The 16,669-nt window shown below is 38.1% G+C and overlaps 1 long non-coding RNA gene across 3 annotated transcripts in view; it reads left to right on the top strand.

The window, feature by feature from the left end:
- The window catches only part of LOC119259935 (uncharacterized), a 52,483-nt gene that overhangs the window by 15,398 nt on the left and 20,416 nt on the right, over positions 1 to 16,669 (top strand). The window contains exon 5 of one of the 3 annotated variants that reach the window (XR_008554421.1): positions 6,709 to 6,813. The exons of the other annotated variants lie outside the window; for them this stretch is intronic. This is a non-coding gene — a long non-coding RNA (uncharacterized LOC119259935). Of the gene's footprint in view, positions 1 to 6,708; positions 6,814 to 16,669 lie in introns of those variants that run through there. 3 annotated transcript variants of the gene reach the window in all.

The following is a 16,669-nucleotide window of genomic DNA, read 5'->3' as shown; positions in this document are numbered from 1 at the left end:
GACTGAGACACAAGCTTAAGCACAGTCCCAGTTCATGAATTTCAGACTCATGTCTTGTGTTTTCCAGTATTATGTTTTCTTATGGAATTTTCCCCTTGTCTACAGAAGGATTGAAAAGTTCTGGGAACTAATGAGCTACCTGACATGTTAGAAGACTTGAGTTTTACTGCTTTGGGGAAGAAAAAGCACTAAACATTGAAGTCCTGCCTCTAAACTTGACATCACTCTTACCAACTGTGCCAGGGACAAACTCTACCCCTGGAGGTGGACCAGTGTCCTCAACTCCAAAATGGAAATAACAAGAAGGCAAATCTCACAGGACTGTCATGTTGCTAAATAAATGAGAAAGTGTAGGGAAAGAGCTTTTAAGAAGTAAAGCAATTTCTGAAAGCATTTCCATTAAGATCTGGAACAAGACAAGGATGTCCACTCTTACCACTGCTTTTCAATATAATACTGGAAGTCCTAGCCAGAGCAATAAGACAAGAGAAAGACATACAAGGAATCCAAATAGGAAAAGAAGAAGTCAAACTATCACTATTTGCAGATGATATGATAATATACATAGAGAACCCCAAAAACTCCACAGAAAAACTAATTCAACTCATCAATCAGTTCAGTAAAGTGGCAGGATACAAAATCAACACGCAAAAGTCAGTAGCCTTCCTATACACAAACAATAAATCTGAAGAAGAAGAAATCAAAAAAACATCCCTTTTATTATCGAAACAAAAAAAAAATCAAATACTTGGGAATAAATCTAACAAATGAGGTAAAGGACCTATATAAAGAAAACTATAAAATGCTATTAAAAGAAATAGAAGAAGACACAAAGAAATGGAAAGACATCCCCTGCTCATGGATCGGAAGAATAAACATTATTAAAATGGCCATCCCACCAAAAGCAATATACAGATTCAATGCTATTCCAATAAAAATTTCAATATCATTCTCAAAGAAATAGAACAATTATTGATGAAATTCATATGGAATCACCAAAAACCCCGAATAGCCAAAGTTCTCCTGAAAAAAAAAAAAAAAGAAGGGAATGGAGGCATCACACGCCCAGACTTCAAACTATACTACAAAGCCATAATCATCAAAACTGCATGGTATTGGAACAAGAACAGACACACCGACCAGAAATAAACCCACAGATTTATGGTCAACTAATCTTTGACAAGGGAGCAAAGAATATGCATTGGAACAAAGAAAGTTTCTTCAATAAATGGTGCTGGGAAAACTGGGTGGCTAAATGCAAAAGAATGAAGCTTGACCACTACCTCACACCATACACAAAAATCAACTCAAAATAGATTAAAGAACTAGACATAAGACCTGAAATCATAAAATATATAGAAGGAAATATAGGTAAAACACTACGTGATATGCACATCAAAGACATCTTTACAGACACATCACCCAAAGCAGTGATAGTGAAGACAAAGATAAACAGCTGGGACTACATCAAATTAAAGAGCTTCTGCACAGCAAAAGAGACAATAACCAAACAAAGAGAAACCCCACCAACTGGGAGAACATTTTTGCACACAACACTAATGATAAAGGACTGATCACAAAAATCCACAAAGAGCTGATGAGACTCAACAACAACAAAGAAAATAATCCAGTCAAAAAATGGGCAGAAGAGCTAAAAAGAAACTTCTCTGAAGAGGAAATGCAAATGGCCAACAGGCATATGAAAAAATGTTCAACATCACTTGTAATCAGGGAAATGCAAATCAAAACTACCATGAGATACCATCTTACACCAGTGAGAATGGCACATATTAAAAAAACTAGCAACAACAAATGTTGGTGAGGATATGGAGAAAAAGGAACTCTCCTGCACTGTTGGTGGGAGTGCAAACTGGTCCAACCACTATGGAGAGCTGTGTGGAGATTTCTGGACCTACTTAACATAGAGCTTCCATATGATCCAGCAATTCCACTCCCAGGTATTTACCCAATGGACACAGAAACATCAATTCCAAAGAGCACCTGCACCCCTATGTTTATAGCAGCACTGTTTACAATAGCTAAGCTTTGGAAACAACCCAAATGCCCAAAAATAAATGACTGGATCAAGAAGAAGATGTGGTACATATACACAATGGAATATTACTCAGCATTCAAAAAAGATAAACTCATGCAATTTGCAGCAACATGGATGGTGCTGGAAGGGATCATGCTCAGTGAAATAAGCCAGAAAGAAAAAGAAAAATACTGGATGGTCTCACTCATAGCAGGAATCTAGAAAACTTAAATAAGGGACCAGGAAAATGAATAACTATAAGAAAGTGAAAATCAAAATCAACAAAAAACTATGAACCAGAGACACTCTATGGGAGGGGAGGGGTTGGGGTCAAAATAAGGGGGTTGCAATTGTATGGGGAATATAAAAATAAAATTTATTTTAAATATATATATATATATATATATATATATATATATATATATAACCTCACCAGCGCTGTTGGAAAAACAAAAAAGAAGTAAAGCAATTTCTAAATGTAACAGGTTATCAGACTTGCCTGTGATGTTGAAAATCCAATGCACTATAGAAACACAACACACATGCTAATAGATACCACTTTTGTTGTTAGGTTAGGAAGGAAACACTTGGTGTGATTTCCCTGTTTTCTTTAGTCCCTTCCCTACTGCTAAATGGAGAGCATCCCATCTTTGTGTGTCAAATGCTGCATATGTGAAAATACCTTACTATCATCTTTCACAAGAATTCTTTCCAAGTGAGAAAGCAAATAATGGGGTCATGGGCTTTCTGGAGTACTATAACCCAGGTTTCTAGTGTGATTTTGATTAGCAAATTCTGTTCCCAGTTTTATTGTGTGTGGGTAAGCTGCAGCCTATGATTTCATGCAGAAGAAACTTAACTGTAGGTATTTAGTAACTATGCATAAAAAACTTTCCTAGAATTTAGGAGGAGTCATTTTAAGACAGCCTACTGTTAATCCATATGGGCAATTAAATATAATGCAAATTACAAGTCATGAATGAGCAGCAGATAATGCTATGTACATTGCGATCACAGGTGGCCATCATCACAATCACTCTTGCCTTCCCCCTTCTCATCTTCATCATCCATCATGAAAATAGTAAAATGAGGGTGCACTGGTCTCTTCTGTTTTGGTTCTTAAAAAAATTCTGATTGAGACAACTATCAGCCCAAAACAAACTTTCTTGTAAATTTCAATCTATATTGATAGAGTTTTATGGCTCTCTCTATCCTCTTCTATATATTTAAAGTTCTGTACTAAAGCGTGATGTCCAGTGATTTTCAGTCCCCGAGAACACATACAGACTTATATATTGCTATTATTAAACTTAAGAGTTCTTGACCTGGCCAGGTTACCTCACATTTTTCCAAACGTTGCTTCTTTACTACATATCCTCACTAATTCATGTTGGCATTTAACAAAATCAAAAGTATAAAAATAAAAATGCTGTTTTTATTTTTTTCAAGTAATTGTGACAACCTGAAGCCTCTGGTAAACTCATATTACTAACAACTTTAACTACTCCCAAATTAAATCTCGTCTGTCAATCAGCTGGGCAGATTTTGGAGCAAAACCAAACATTTTGTAATACCTTCCTCCTTGGCAAAAATCATTGTGCCTATAAGTTAATCTGGGTGATATTGTCATCTAGTTATTTGTGACAGAATTTTATATGGCAACAAGGAGAGAAATTCTTATTAGTTTAGTGAATCAAAAAGAAACATTCCATAGCAATGTTAGAATAACAAAATGGCTGATAATTAAGCTGGTCTGAATTCCATATCCACAAAGGTCTGGGAGTAAGTACAGCTATGTATTTGTCTCATTTCTCCATGACCTCTAAAAGCTTTTAAACAGGAGACTAATTCAGGAACAGAATTTCTGCCATTTGATGGAAATGTTTACAAAAAAGCACATCTCTGGCACATGAAATATTTTTAAGTAGTAATTACAAAATGAGTCTACTTGACAAATAAAGTTTAATAATGGAAATGATTCTGTGACGCCACAGTAAGAGATGATGTGATTAAAATCTACCATAGTCATGTGCTCACACGAGCCACAAAAATACACCCATGTACATACATTCTTACACACTTGCACAGGTTGACTCATGAACTTCAGCCTCTGAGGATAAATTATGAATTGCTAACACTTCCAAGAGGCAGGAAGAATTGTTTTTCAAGGTAGCAGCTCTAAGGAGTGACAGAATATGGATCCCCCACCCCTCGTTGTTCTTGGGATTTTGTTTGGGGCCCAACTTTGCTGCTAGTTAAGCTAAATGTAGAGTCAGGCAGGGAGCCTCTCACCAGGACAAAAGTCTTGGTATGAGTCTGCCTGAAAACAGCAGGCAGACATTATGGCCAGATTAGCATAACCAGCAAGACCACCTTGACAGAAAGTTAAATGCTAACAGGACTACAGATAGGAAGTTTTGATCAGCAGCAACAAAAGAGCCCCCCAAGCAACTGCCCCCATTCACTCTCCTATAGCTTGTGCCAGACTATAATACATCCCCAATCCACATCCCCACTAAGCCCTTTCTTCCACACATTTCTCCAGGGACTTGCCCACTTTCCCTGAACCTGATACCAAATAAATGTGAGACTGGCCCAGAAATTGGCACTGTATCTCCAGAGATGTAGCCCCTCTAGGCCTCTCTCTTTCTCACTACTTGGATTCTGAGTTACTTTCCTCCATCCTGCACAGCTCCCAAGGTTGTCGCCCCATGAGGTGACAACAGAAGTCCTCAGCTTTCTGGGCAGATAGCCCTGGTTTCAACACTAATTAAATGTATGGCTAAGGCCAAGTCACCAAACCTCTCTAATACTTATTCCTTTCTATGTAAATTAAACATAAAGGACACATTGCACAAGATTATTGTGAAGTCTTTGTGGGATAATGGCCAAGGAACTCACACTTACCTCATGTTCAGAAATCTGTGTGTGTCATTAAGGAAAGTCCAGCAATCCCCAAAACTTGACATATGTGATAGTACAGCCAACCTTTCATGGAAGAAATATATTGAGAGAAGGGATGGAAGAAGTTACAGTTCATCTTTCACTTTATATAAAAAACCTCAATCCAGAAACCAGGCAGCATGTTATTGTTGTGCCCAAGATCAGCAGACTCGGTGAGCATAGCCTCCAAGAATCCAAAGACAGCTGATGTAAATGCAAAAGGGAGTTTATTACGGGCTCGAGACCGGGCCCTCGACACACACCGATGCAACGGCAGAGGTCGAGAGCCCCGAACAGAGGAAGCAGGGGTATCTTATAGGGTCGCGAGTGGCGCGAACTTTGCAAGAAGCTGACAATTACTCACTGGCTACTACAAAGGCATTTCGGGCGCGCGCGGTTACAGTTTCAAACTGATTGGACGGTTAGAGATGCTGTCCCATTTATGGACAGGACTGCCCTCATTGGTGGCTGGGGTGGTCTGCTTTTTCGTCACCAAGTGGAGTGAGGGTTGTGACTGCTGAAACTATCTCCGGAATGTGGCTGGACAAGGACTAACATATCAAGGTGGAGGATATACAAAATGGCGAAACCTCGGCTAAGCTTGGTTCCACATTCCCCCATTTTTTTTTTTTTTTTTTGAAAAATGGCTAGTCAGCTAAGAAAACAACAGTTACCAAGCCTTTTATTCATTAGTCAGTCTCAGAATTATGGTTAAGTTCAGCCACATAATGTGTTCACAGGTTTATAAGTACAGGAAAATTTAAAATTGCCATCCTTATACAAAACACTGACTTTTTCTGGGTCATCTCAGACCATGACCTCTGAAAATCAGACTCTAAACCATTTATTTAGTCAGCAAGAGGTATTATCTTCAGTAACAAATGAGAATTACTCTGCTCAAACAAGAGATCCCTCTCCAGTTAGCCAGTTACAGAGTTATTTATTTGGTCACTAAACATCAGCTATTGAATAAAACAGGTTGCTGCCCACCAGTCTTAATACTAACCCCTTTTTATTTCCTCCTTGCATAAATGAGTCTGCTGCTCCAATTAAAACACTCTCTGTTATCACTTGAAGGAAACCAAGGCCAACGTTAACACATTCCTTTAGTTGTTATCTCTGAAGCCTTCCTAAACTCTTCAGAGGTCCCCTCCTGCACTGTCCCTAACACTGCCTAATTACCCTAACTTGCCCTATGTCTCATTTCTCCCCTTCTGCGAATGGAGCCCCTAACTGCAGTTAGGAAAAGGGGCGTCGTTCTGATCAGTAACTGCTTCCTGCTGAAAGTGGGCGATGAGGGTAAACAGTCAGGGCTCCACCGCAGGGCGATGATCTAAGGGACCTTGAAAGGACAGTGGAGGCTTCATAGTTCGATGGTCTCCAGGCGAGAAATGACCTCGATGAAGGCATTGATGATGTAAGGCCCAAGCAAGAGAAAAACAAAAACAAAAGATTTCAGTTCAAGAGTAAGGAGGTCACAATTTTTTTTTTTTTTTTTAAACTTTAGCCATTAACAGGTCTAGGGCTTTAGGGTTTTATACATACTTAATGTTACTGCAGTTATCAGAATGTGGCCCTCTAAATGTTAGTACATAAAATGTTAAGTTTAAACAGAATAAGGTAATTCTCCAAGATGAAGACTCAGGACATTAAAACTTTGATTATTATTGCACTTATTTTTATAGAAAAATGGAAATTTTACATGATAATTTTTTTTTAAATGTGAACAGGCAAGTTGCAAAATTACAGACTCACCGGTACCAATCAAAATCTGCAACGAACAGTTTCTTTGAACCGATGCTCAACATCAATGCACAACGAGACCTGGCCAACCATGATCATGTAAACAAAAATTCTTCACAGTTATATTTTTATGTTTTATAAAACGGTTTTAAAGAAATACTTTCATAAACATTTCTGGTGCAACTTTGTCAATGACAAAGAAACACAAAGCTATTCTTTAAACAAGTAGCCTCGTAGCGAGCAAGGTAGCAGTGCTGTAAAGTGTCTTGGCTCAGTCTGGCCATCTTTATTAGTGAGGGGGACAATCGACCAGTAGGTCAATCCAAAGAATTGGAGTAAGGCAGAGCAAGTGGCCCCTTATTTACCAATAAGATGATCTTTTTGTCTGCCACTTCTAGGGTCACCCGAGGCTTATCCATATAAACAGTAAACAGGGGAGCTTATCTCACCTCTGGGCTTCTTCAGAGGTCTTCTCCTGCACTGGATTCTTCATCAGAGGCAGCTGACCGTCAAGCCTGTCCTCCCATCCTGGCCTGTGGTTTGGGCTGGCCCCCTCCCTCTCTGGAGAGTGGGACAGTCCCCTTTTTCAGAGCCTTGTATGATGGCACTGAAGGCATGGCCCTGGGGACAGCTTTTTGCAGCTGAGGTATCCTGGTTGCTGGCAGTGGATGCAAGCTGGCAGCCCATTGAGAGGTTGAGGTCCCGAATGCCCTAGGGCGCATGGGGCCTTGGGTGAGTCTGAGGTGGCAGAATACTGTGATGGCAACTGCCATCTACTGGGCCCTTTTTTTTTTTTTTTGCCTCTCTCCCTTTTTTTTTTTTTTTTTTTTTTTTTTTTAGCAAGTCCCCTCCATCTTACTGTAGGCCTTAAAGGCTATGTCTAATAAAAGTGTTAAAAGGATTTTAGGCCCTTGATTTAGTCTCCGGAGCCTGCACCTGATGTCAGAACAAGGATGGCTAAAAGATACATATTTTAATTACACATTTTTATACGTTTTATACAATTTCTATAAAATAGAGACTAGAGACCACTTGGATATTAAGTGACACCAAAACAGTGAATAATATTTTCCCAATTCTGAATAATTAAACATTATAAAAATTTTTTTTTTATATAGTGTCTACATATAGTACTGGAGAGAAAAATATAGGAAACACAAAAGTTATCATGTTGCCTCTTTTGTGAAGAAGCTAACTAGTTTTTTACCATTTCTGTCATTAACTATAAAACAGGTGTTTGATATAAATTATTTTACTTTACCTTGTTTACCTGTCCTGTGTCTAAAATGTTACTATTTTTTACATACACATTTTTGCATATAACACCTCTTTGCCAGGGGCACATGGGATAAAATGTTTTTTTTTTTTTTTAACCAAGCAATGAATAGGCAATTGCCAAAATCCAGCAATGTATTACCAAAAAGGCAAGGGATTTTATAAAATACAAAACTGAAATTTTTAGATTTACTTAAGAAGTTAAAATTTTTATACTAATTTTTAACCAGAGTCCAGACTATTAAAAACAATTATAACATTATACAGTTTATAGAGTCAAGGCCAAAATACAGAGATACAGTACTCCTGGGAAAAGAAGTTAAAACACGCACAACAGTATAAGGCACTACCTTTACTTTACTTGTATTCAGAATTATTACATTTTAGTTTCTAATCTCTGCATGTAAGACACCATAATAGCTGTTTATTATTTCTTTAGAATGCACAATTTAGACACATTTTTAATTAAAAATTTAGTTGAGATGACATTAAACTTTAGTCTCCTTACAATAAGGAACAAAATGTAAACCTTAAAGTTCAGTAAATGGTTAGCAAATTTTTATTATTAAACTTAGCAAAACCTTAGTTTAGTTTTAGTTTTTCCTTAGAACTGGAATTTTAAGTTAACTTTAGAGTTGCCACTGTAACAATTTTATATACCAAGTTTTTTTCCTTAGGCAAGTACTAGATATGTTACAGGGCAGGGAGAGGGGCAGCCCAGACCCCCAAACCTGCCTGTTCTAAATAGGTTCTGCCATTAGCTGCATCAACACAAAACATACAAGACTTTAATGGGAAGGAACTTTAATACAATTAGGAGACAATACAGGAAAGGCAAAGAATCTAGTTTCTAAATTAAGCACCCAAAGTGGGTAAAACTCTGTCCCCTCGTGGGTAAAACTCTGTCCAAATGGGATTGGCCCAAGCCAGGCCCAAAAGCCTGCCACAAGTTTAAGGCCTCTTCCAGTGAGGACCCACAGGAAAGGGTTAGAAGCAACCAGACAAACTTGGAAGGAAAAGAGCAAAATTAAAATCAAGGTAAAAGTTGCCATTGTCTCCTCCCCACGGGTCTTACCCACATCTGTGTTACCCAGTCCACAACCAAAAGGCAAGCGCAGTTTTTTTACGTGTCTCTAGGCTCCATGGGCCTCCTCCAGGTCTCCTTCTGGATTTTTTTTTTTTTTTAATCTTGTTTTTTTCCTCCCTCTCTTGGGTGGGGCAGGGAAAACCTGGAATTTCCCCCTTTCCTGGGGACCACCCTGTTACAGATAGATTGACAAAAGCAAGAAAGAAAAGGAAAAAAAATAGACACCTAATACTATATACATTTTTTTCAGTAACTTGTCCATATGGCTTTAGATGTTACCTTGAATTTTGCAAGGAAGTTTAGTCCTTTACTGGGAGAATATATTGTTTTTTTCCGAGGGGAAAAGACAAGTAGATCAGTCTTCCTGGAACAAGATCTTATCAAGAGAAGTTTAGATAAAAGCCTAGAAGTAAGTTTGTTAGCATAGGCCAGGTTAATTATTATTTTTTTTTTCGTACAGCACAAGTAAACATATTTAAACAAAGCAAAGCACCAATTTTTTTTTAACACTTAAACCTTAAGGCATGTATGCTCTAAACTATTAAATTTTGAATTAGCTTTTGTTTACTACAATTTTAGATCGCAATTTCAAAATTTAGGATTTTTTTTTTTTATAGGCACCGTTTATCATTAATTTTCCAGAGGCAAAAAGCAAGAATAAAGAGATTTCTTAATTTTTATTTGAAATTTTTTTTGCCACGTGCACTAATTTTAAGAAACAGTTATTTTTACCAATATTTGCAAAAACACTGAGAAACTACAATTTAGTAAACTCCAGTTTTTTTTTTGTTTTTTTTTTTTAAGGTGGACAAAGGGACAGACTAATTTCCCCACAGCTGGAAGGCAGCAGAGATATACCAGTGATCTCAACACTGGAGAAAATGTCCAGGCAGCTGCTTGTTGAGATCAGAGGCAGCGTTTCTTACCAGCCAGCTGTGGTGACTTTTTAGTCCCCAGTATTTTACTTTTTGCCTTGACTGTGTCCAAAGACTGTGGAGTAGGCATTGCCCTACCCATGGTTACGAACACACAAACGCAACAAAGACAACAAACACCAGGAACAAAACAAAATTAGTTTTTTTGTTTTTTTTTTTTTTTTTGAACTTTCCCAAAAGGGGAACCTGCCCCAGTGCTGCCCCACAAGGGGTACGGATAACCAATCAGAGGTCCCTGGGTAGAGACAAACACCAAAGTTTTAAGAATAACAAACACACTAAACGAACCAAAAAACAAATTTTTCAAACGGGCCCCATACAAATGCTACCCCAGTGCTGCCCCACAGGGGATAGCCATTCAGGTGGTCCGGGGACGTCTCCCCTGGTCCACGCCAAGACGCCTACCAGCGCGTCCACTTAAGCGTCTGGCTACCAAAATTACAGGTTTGCAAACAATTCCACAGGTACTGAGCACAAAAAAATACAAATACAGGTACTCAGTACTTCTACAGGTTTGCAAACAATTCTACAGGTACTGAGCACAAAAAATACAAATACAGGTACTCAATACTACAGGTCTGCAGACTAAAACCTCACCACTCACCTGCGCGCTTTAATGGCTCCCTTCAGCTGTTTGGTGGTTGGGGTCTGTGCTAGCCGATCCCGGACGAGCCCCCAAATGTTGTGCCCAAGATCAGCAGACTCGGCGAGCATAGCCTCCAAGAATCCAAAGACAGCTGATGTAAATGCAAAAGGGAGTTTATTACGGGCTCGAGACCGGGCCCTCGACACACACCGATGCAACGGCAGAGGTCGAGAGCCCCGAATAGAGGAAGCAGGGGTATCTTATAGGGTCGCGAGTGGCGCGAACTTTGCAAGAAGCTGACAATTACTCACTGGCTACTACAAAGGCATTTCGGGCGCGCGCGGTTACAGTTTCAAACTGATTGGACGGTTAGAGATGCTGTCCCATTTATGGACAGGACTGCCCTCATTGGTGGCTGGGGTGGTCTGCTTTTTCGTCACCAAGTGGAGTGAGGGTTGTGACTGCTGAAACTATCTCCGGAATGTGGCTGGACAAGGACTAACATATCAAGGTGGAGGATATACAAAATGGCGAAACCTCGGCTAAGCTTGGTTCCACAGTTATATCCCAGAGATAAGAGTCTTGAACTTATTTAAAACAACTGTCTATTTTGTTAGCCAGAGAGCAAATGAGATACTCTGCCATGTATTACAATGCTGTAGAGATTAAAGGAATTCATATGATTCAGCAATTCCACTCCTAGGTATTTACCCAAAGGACACAGAAATATTAATTCCAAAAAGCACCTGCACCCCTATATTTATAGCAGCACTATTTACAATAGCTAAGCTTTGGAAACAACCCAAATGCCCAAAATAGATGACTGGATCAAGAAGATGTGGTACATGTACACCATGGAATATTACTCAGCATTCAAAAAAGATAAACTCATGCAATTTGCAGCAACATGGATAGAGCTGGAAGGGATCATGCTCAGTGAAATAAGCCAGAAAGAAAAAGAAAAATACCAGATGGTCTCACTCATAGCAGGAATCTAGAAAAACTAAATAAGGGACTAGGAAAAAGAATAACTATAAGAAAGAAAAAATCAAAATCAGCAAACAACTATAAACCAGAGACACACGGGATGGGGGGCGGGGAAAGGAGGATTTGAGGTCAAAATAAAGGGGGTGCAATTGTATGGGGAATATAAAAATTTTAAAAAAATTAAAAAATTAAAGACATTTACTAATAAAAAAAAGAAATTAAAGTAACTCATGTTTTTCCCATAAAATTCTGTGGTAACCTTGATGGATATATCAACTTATCACCTTTATGTTAAAAATGGAATTAAAATTATTCTACAGAGCCTTCTCATCTCCAGGAGTCCAAGCTAATAGAGCAATCTCATCCTTTCCTCTCTAAGCTTCTGTTTTGTTCCCCATTATGTAGACAAAATGTCACATAGACCAAAATATTGGTGGCTGTATTGATCAGAAATCCAGTGTGGTGACTCCCAGTCACATCCTATACAACTCTTCTTAATTTCATTCATATGACAGTACACAAATTCCTTGAGTCACTATTAGAATTCCAGGGTTTTTTTCAATTTTTTATGGTGTTGCCAGTCTTGTTCTTACTTCTTCAATCACCGTTTGGGGTTCTTTATATTCATTTTTCAAAACGTTTAGAGGAGACTGCATTTCTCTATATTCTTTCTTACTTGTAGTTTGCCATAAAAGCAGCAGCAGAGGATGGCAATAATGCTGCATGCACTGATCTATTTCAGGAAATTGTAAAACTCTCCTAACATTTAAGACATTGCACAATTTAATCGCATTCAGGAAATTTCATTTTCTACATGGGAAGTTTGTTTCCATTTGACTAATCCATATTCGTCATTTTAGTTCATCTTACATAAAATCGAAGGGGCAATTTGTGACAATAAAAGGAAAATATTTTCGTACCTAGATTCCTACTCAACGGATTTGGAAAAAGATTTACTCCCCCAAATTGACTGAAATTAGCAAGGACCAAAATTGTTAATGTACAAATTGCAGTCCTAGTCATTCCCTGTTTAAATATTTGAGACATTCTGGGTTGAAAAAGTGAATCAGAGTTTGATGTATCATCTGCTGTAGAGCAGAGTTCATGTTGCTTCAGTGTTGGAGCCTGGTGTGTTTTATCTGGTCTACATCTGCCCATGGTTTTAATAATTCAGATCCTTCTGAGTTTAGGGCATGTGTGCTCATCAAGGTTCTCTTTTGTTCAAAGGAATTGTCTGTAACCCAAATCAAAAGTTTTTCCTTTAGCTTCAAGCTCCACAAACGGGATGCCGTATTTTTATTTTTAAGAATATTCCAACTTTTTTTCTGGATAAGAATAGAGGTAAATTATTTGACTTATAAATTTATTTTCCATTAAAAATGAAAAATTTTCCCCAATGATTTAACATTATTTGACATCTGGTGTCCATAGGAATATGTCTTCAAGGTTCATATTTCATTTAAAGTCACCTAAAATTTGATTGCATTGAGCTATTAATTCAATTAAGGTTAAAGGAATGACAGATTATCATTTTATTTCTTACCAAAGGATTCCAGAACCCTGATTTATCTTGCAGAGCTACTGTGCCAGGTTGCTACTGCCCCAAATACTATTTAGAAGAATCTCCTAAAAATGGCTCTTGAAACTTTCAGAAAGAAAATCAAGGGGGGTTACATAATTGAATAAATCTTCATGAAGGGGGAAAAAGAATGTTGGAAAGAATGTAAGGAAATGTTTCTTCCCCATTCTTATAGGTTACACAAGGGGGAATGGCCCCTAATGGTCTTAGTCTTTTGTCCTCCCTTCCCCATAGTCCCTCCTGAAGTGAAAGTGGGTTATGTGAATTCAGACTGGAAAGGAGCACTGAGTGTGGCACCAGATTCCTCTTCTTTCTTCCAGGAGACAAGTCTCCCTACAGGAAACTAATTGACATTAGTTTCACGGGGATGGAACCCCCACTCCTTCAGAAGGATCCATACTGCCTGTGATTCTGGATGCTCAGTGGTGAAACACCACACTTAGCCATATTATCCAAAATCAACTTCAGCGACAGGAAAGAAATCTAAACTATAGGCCCCACGAGAGCCTGCCCCTTCATAAAATGCTGCCTAAATCCCAAATATGCACATATAATTACTGATGTGTGGCATTTTCTTCTCTCATGCCATTATTGCTTCAGCCAATCAGTAAGCCTCAGGTCTGGACCCAAAGGAATTATCTACAGTCTTTTGAAATTATAAATGGCCTCAGCTCTTAGAGTTCTTCCTATCTAACCTATAACTTTCCTTTTATTGCTAGAATAGTGAAACTTAAGTAAAAGCACAGTGTTCTCAATGTAGAAGATTATTTGCCAAGTTCACAATAATAAATTAATAAGAATAAGTACATTAGAACTTCAGTTACCTGGTACAGTCAATGAGTTGCTGGTCCAAATGGCTAAAGATTCTACAAGTCAGTAGAAAAACCTGATGGCAGAAAACCAGAATTCAGATCTTGCTCATCTTTTTCTCCTGAGGGGTATATAGAACTACTCCCCTCTTCAAAACATTTAATAAATATTCAAATAGAGAAGATACCTACTCTTGTAAAGATCAGCTGAGCTTACAAAAGGGAAAGGCTTTCTTACTATTAGTAATACTCTACATACTTAAAAGTTAACTTTTCAAGGTGGTAAAATTTTCATTTTATTATTTAACTGTAATAAAAATAGACACTGTACATTTTCTGATGATACAATAAATATGTATTTATTGTAAGAAATTTAGAAAATAAAGAAGAGCATGAAAAAAATTAAAATCATCCATAATCCCACTATTCAGAAATACACTCTCAACAAAGCAATATCATTTTATCTAATTGTCTCATAAGAATGGGCATTACACAGAGTTTTTATCTGGCTTTCAGTTTACCAGTGATTCTCAACCAGAAGTGATTTTTTCTTCTCTCTCTCCTGCATGGCATTTGGTAATGTCTAAAAGTATTCACTTTGCCACATGGGATATTACTAAGATCCAATGAATAAAAGCCAGGGCTGTTGAATATCCTCCAATGTACAGGACAGCCCCTCACAGAGAAAAATAATCTGAGCCCAAATGTCAGTAGTGCCAGCTGATATACTCCCATGCCACAGCATCATGGCAGCTTTCCTTACTAAAGCACCACTATTATTTGGTGCTACACAAGAACACCACAGGATGAGTGATATTTACCCATCATTTGGAAACTTAATTAATAGGATACTTGTGAGTTCCCAACTGCAATTTGAACTCCATTGTTCTACTCCAAATCTGTAACATCAACATGACACAATAAATGCGTACTTCGAAAACAAAATACTAAAGCTATCATCCCTCACATCTGATAAGTATCTTGATATAATTCATTCTCCGTTATGTATTCCTCAGTGTATGATTGTATCAGTGATATTTATCATGACATTGTCATTCTGTTATGTGAAATTTCTAAGAATATACTTATATTGGGACCTTCCTGGTGGCACAAGGGGTTAAGTCTCAGTACAATGAAGCTATGGAGAGCCTCTGCAGCACTAGTTTGATCCCCGGCCAGGGAGCTGACCTGCATGGAGCAGCAGACTTCTGTCTCACCCACTGCTCCCCTCAGCAGTGTATTTCAATCAATCTGCCTGTTCTGCTCCCCATTCTGTCTCTGGTGAATCCCCTGACCACCACCACCACCCCCAAATCTACCACCCATATCCCAGCTCTTATATGAATAAATAAATAAATCTTTAAAAAAAAAGAATATACTTAAATTGATTTCTAAATAACCAACTTCCAACTCTTAGATCCTTTGTCTACCTCTTCACTCTCATTCCTGAGTTGCAAACCATTTAAGAACTTCTTTGCCATATTACTTTCCCTATTGGACTGGAAATACCTGACAGGAAGGCATCCACCTTATTTCAAAATATGGAAAAACTCGGACTGAGAAGCTATAAATTCAGTTTTATTTTTTTATTGGCTGTAATTTAATAGGCTATTTGATCTCATTTAGTCCTGTTTTACTTGGCAATTAAGTAACCTACCTCTAAGAACTATCCTCACATCAAAGAATTGCTATGACGTTTAAAGAAATGTACTCTGAGTTCTTTGACAGACACAAAATAAACAAAAGTGAAAATAGTATGCTGTGTTAGGCAACATCTTGGGTGTGCTTTCCTGGACCACTCACTCTGAAGGAAGACAAATGGCATGTTATTAGCCTGGTGGGGACATCCAGATTAGTGAACTTGTGGCTTCCATGTGAATGAGCTCAGAAGTTGATCCTCCACCTTCTGACCCCTGAGTCCAGTACAGCCCTAAGCAACACTTTTTGTTGCAACCTCAAAAGAGACATTGCATCAGAACCACACAGTGAATCCACTCTTGGGTTCTTAACCCACTAAAACATTATAAAATTTCATTATTTCATTACTTGCTCAAATGCCAGTCAAGGACTCACCACCACTTTTCAGCACACTGATGACTTCTGATGGTTTGGATTCATTTTCTCCACTGGTTTCTCCACTGGGGGCTTAGTTGTCTCTGCTTCATTCCTTCCATCAAACCCCTTCTTCCAGCCCAGGGTATGTTGGCTTCCTCCTGAGAAGCATAGGTGAGAAGTGTGATCACCAACTCTGTGAAAGCAGATAATTTTTTTGAAGACACACTCCATGGGCAAGTTTAGTGAGCAAAGGAAGTGCCAGAAATTAATTCATATCTCTTGTTTGCCCTCTCCGAGAGCTCGATTACAAATTAAAAAAAAAATAATAACAAAAGGAAGACTGAAAAATCCAGTGAAGCATTAATTAATCTCTTTCAAATGTGATCATTAAATCTCTTTTAAAATGATTTCCTATATAATTCAATGAATACTATTATTTTAGGGAACAGATGAGTCTCTAGTATATTCTCTCTCTTTTTTGCTGCTTGATCACAATGTTGGTCATCAATATATTTATCTACGTACCTTTCCTGTGAATTTTATTTTAGTGTTTCTGACCTTTTTATTGACTGCATTAATTGTATACAAGAAGGTACAACTTCTGTATGCCTTTATGTGAACATTACTAATAATAC

The sequence above is a fragment of the Talpa occidentalis genome, unplaced genomic scaffold (genome assembly GCF_014898055.3).
Source record: "Talpa occidentalis isolate TD23 unplaced genomic scaffold, MPIMG_talOcc4v2.1 talOcc4.5, whole genome shotgun sequence".
In the NCBI taxonomy this organism is placed as follows: Eukaryota; Metazoa; Chordata; class Mammalia; order Eulipotyphla; family Talpidae; genus Talpa; species Talpa occidentalis.
Note: the sequence above shows the minus strand (reverse complement) of the source record. Positions and strands in the feature narration are given on the sequence as shown.